The sequence below is a fragment of the Haemaphysalis longicornis genome, unplaced genomic scaffold, assembly GCF_048455015.1.
Source record: "Haemaphysalis longicornis isolate Haplotype H1 unplaced genomic scaffold, Haemaphysalis longicornis Haplotype H1 scaffold_7, whole genome shotgun sequence".
In the NCBI taxonomy this organism is placed as follows: Eukaryota; Metazoa; Arthropoda; class Arachnida; order Ixodida; family Ixodidae; genus Haemaphysalis; species Haemaphysalis longicornis.
In genome coordinates, this window is record NW_027526422.1 from 150,875,684 (window position 1) to 150,879,576 (window position 3,893).

Genomic DNA, 3,893 nt, shown 5'->3' on the forward strand with positions numbered 1-3,893 from the left:
TGCGCCCGGTTCTGGGTCGCCAGAAACAGTCGCTCGCCTCCCGGAAGTGGCCTCAGCGACTAGCCAATAGGAGAGCCCCTACGTAAGCACGCAACCTCCGGTTTTGAAAGAGAACGGGGGGAAGATTTTGCAAATCCACGCAGACGACGTTTGCGGTGCAGCGGCAAAGAAAGCTTTGCGTGGCAAAGCTTGTGTACACGCTGAAGCAGAAGCAAGAAGGCTCCCGCTCACACTGGGTGAGACCCGTGTGGGAAAAACGACGTCAAGAAAGCGAATTTTTCACGGCGTTCATGTTGGAGCCGAGAAACGAGGCGCAGAAGGAAAAGCGTGCGCTATCGCTAACCCAAACCAGTTTTAGAGATGCGATGAAGTGCAAAAAGCAAGGTAGAAAGGCGTAATACTTTTTAGTCGTGCTTTTTATGACAAATGAACAAAAAAAATGTTTGCAAACATCCAGCGTACCAAGCGCGTTACTATGCGCAGTGCGGAAACATTGAAATCGCCATCCTCAGTCGCATGCTGAGTCGCTCGAGCCGTCGCTGTCATGTGGTTGCCTCGGCGAGCGACTTCGGTTCGGCGACTGCGGATCCTAGTCGCGTCGCTCGTCGCGTCGCTGGAAAAATCGCTGCATGTGGTTAGCGCTAAACGAGGGCTGTGCAAGCGAGGAGGAGAGCGGAAAAAGGAGAGGGCTAACGAAGTGCGGTCAGTTTATCAACACAAAATTTGCCACAATTAGAAGGATCTAGTCGCATCACATCAACTTACATCAGATATGTAATATGACTTTCCTTGCTGATTTGATTGATTGTGGGGGTTTAACGCGCCGTCAATAATAATAATAATAATAATAATAATAATAATAATAATAATAATCTTTATTTGCTGAAAACTTCGCCCTGGGTGGCACGCAAGGCTAGACAGAAAGGCTGAGGCCCGTACGCTAGTGCGTCTGCTAGCCTGCCACCCAGGGCCGGTGATGCCGAAGCAAATGTCACACACACAACACAACAATGGCACGGGGGGGGATAACCGGGTTGTGGTGTCCATGGGCAGCACTAGTGGGACCAGTGGCGCGAGATGGCACGCGCAAGGAGTGTGGACTCAGACCTGTCTTTAGGAAGTGGAGTGCGGAGGGTAAGGGGTGCAGACAGGAAACTCTCAATGCCGGATATGAGCACCGAGTGTCGGTGATGGATGGTACGGGCGCGTAGCAGCTCTGGCTGCCCAGTCCGCTTGCTCAGCCGCACAGAGGATGAGGGATGGCGCCGAGGGAGCCATCAAGCACCTTGCAGAGTAGGCGGACTCGAGATACGTCACGTCATTGTTGCAGCTAGGGTGTGCCACTTAAGGGTTTTCAGGTGATCCTCATATCCAGGCAGGGGTTTGCGGCGACCGAGGGTGCGATCAAAGAGGGTACGCGTTGCGCGGCGCTGAATACCCTCAAGTTTGTCGATGACGTGGCTTTGGTGTGGGGACCACACAGAGGCGCAATACTCGAGCCGCGGCAGCACAAGGGCTGTGTGCAGGGCCCTAAAAACCTCAGGGCCGCAAGGACGGGAGATGCGGGACACAAATCCCAGAATGCGGCGGGCCATGGACACTGTGCTGCTGATATGAGCAGAAAAGTCTAGAGAGGAACTGAACGTTATACCCAGGATGGGAAGGGTCAGGGCGGTCTTCAGGGGGACGTCTCCGAGGAAGTATTCTGGGCATGCAGCAGCTTTTGTATGGCTGATGCGCATAGCAGCGGTCTTGTCGCTGCTAATGTGGAGTAAGTTCGTGCGGGCCCAGTCGTGCACCACCTGGAGGTGTTGTTGTAGGCTGGAAGATGATGCTGGAGATGACACTGGCATCAGGATCGTGGTGTCGTCAGCGTACTGCACCAGCAAGCTATCAGCATGAACCGGCATGTCGTTGACGTAAATAAGGAAGAGTGTGGGTCCCAGCACAGAGCCCTGGGGGACTCCTGAGGGCACTGGAAAATCGAGAGATGCGCTTCCATGGAAGAGTACACGGGAGGAGCGGCCAGTGAGGAAACGACTCAGCCACAGAAGCAGGGGGCCCCAAAAACCCAATTGGGAAACTTTCTGCACGAGCGTAGTGTGGTCTAATGCGTCGAAAGCATTAGAAAAATCGAGCTGAATGATGTCAGTAGGAACGCGGCTGTCGAGGTTGGCACTTGCGAAGTGGGCAACAGAGGCCAGAGCAGTTGCGCAGCTGCGGTTAGGCCGAAATCCGTGCTGAGAGGAAGAGAGCAAGTTGTTTTCTTCTAAATAGTGCATGCCGGATGTGCCTGTTTATGACCCGTTCCATTGTACGGCACAGAATAGATGTAACTGAAATGGCCCTGTAGCTTGAGAATTCGTTGGGAGACTTTCCCTTGCTCTTGTGTACTGGTGTGATGGCTGCTTTTTTCCAGCAGGGTGGTACGTAGGAGCGGTCGAGGAAAGACTGGAAGATTCAGAGTAGGGAGAAGGATACGTGGCGGTAGAGCTCTTTGATGAAGACGGGAGCAAAGTGGTCGGGTCCAATGCTGTGTGATGCCTTGATGAGGTGAACAGCGTCATCAAGGCCAGAAGATGAAAGAGTAATGTTGTGGAGGGAGGAGTTCGGAATGGGGGAAGAGGCTTCGATGTTGTAGACGAGGCTTTCTGTTTCGTAGACAGGTGATCTGGAGCTGAAACTTGCCGAGAACTGCGATGCGAACTGGTTAGCAATGTCAACAGGTGAGTACACTGGGCAGCCGTTGAACAAAAAGGAGGGGCACTGGCGGGTCGATTGGAGTTTGTTTATGTAGGCCCAGAACAGTTTAGGGTCACGCTTGGCCTTCAGGGCGACGTCCTGGGCATAGCTGTTGTGGGCACAGTGAATGGCCTTTTTGAGTCCGCGCTGAACTTCTTTTGCCTTTTGTCAATGTGGCTGGGCATTGGAGGCGCGTAGCTTGCTTGAAAAGGGCTCGTTTGCGGCTGGCCATTTTTATGATATCGGGGGTAATCCAGCGGGAGCGTTTCCTTGACCTCACACGGGTGCGAACTGTTTCCTTCTGTATGGCGTAAGCCAGATCACACCAGAGCTCGTAACTGGCAGCGCAATCATCGCCAGTAGTAAGCGACCAGTGGGTGAGGTGTGCCAGTTGCGCCAGGTGGGCGTGGTCAGTCTGATGGAAGTTTTGAACAGCGCCAGCGAATTTTCCCTTTCGGGTGAGGGTTATGGCATAGTGGGTCTCGATCGCGAGGTGGTCGCATCCAGACAGTCTAGGGTACACTTCGCATAAGAGTACCTTCGTAACATTTGTGACAAAAACCAGGTCAAGGAACGACGGGGCCTGTCCATTCACCCAACGGGTAGCGGAACGGCATTACTGGTGGAGTCCCGCACTACACGTCGCGTTGAGAAGCATATCGTCAAACCTGTCGTGTGGAGTGAGTGCAGTGTTACTGCACCAGTCTATGTGCGAATTGAAGTCTCCGAAAAGCAAAATGTCTTTAAAAGACTTGGCTGTGGCAAGCCCCAAGGAGTCGTCAATAAGGCTGTACAAAGACTGTCGGTGCCTGGGTGGGCAATAGACACATCCAAGAAGAGTAGACCCATGTGGGGTAAACACTTCAACAAAGACTGCCTCGAGGTTGGCAGATTCTAAGTCGGACCTTTGGGTGCAGCAAAACTTTGTAGGAACAACGAGGACGCCGCCACCTCGACTGCCACGATCCTTGCGAAATACCGTGTGAGATGCGATATCAAGAAGTTCCGAGTCGTGTACTCCCTCGTCCAGCCACATTTCAGAGAGAATGATAATGGTGTCAGGGGGCAACGATGCAACGGTGGCGCGGAACTCAGCGACTTTGTTTTCAGGCTGCGGCAGTTCATATAGGGTGTATTTACCAAACGTTGGT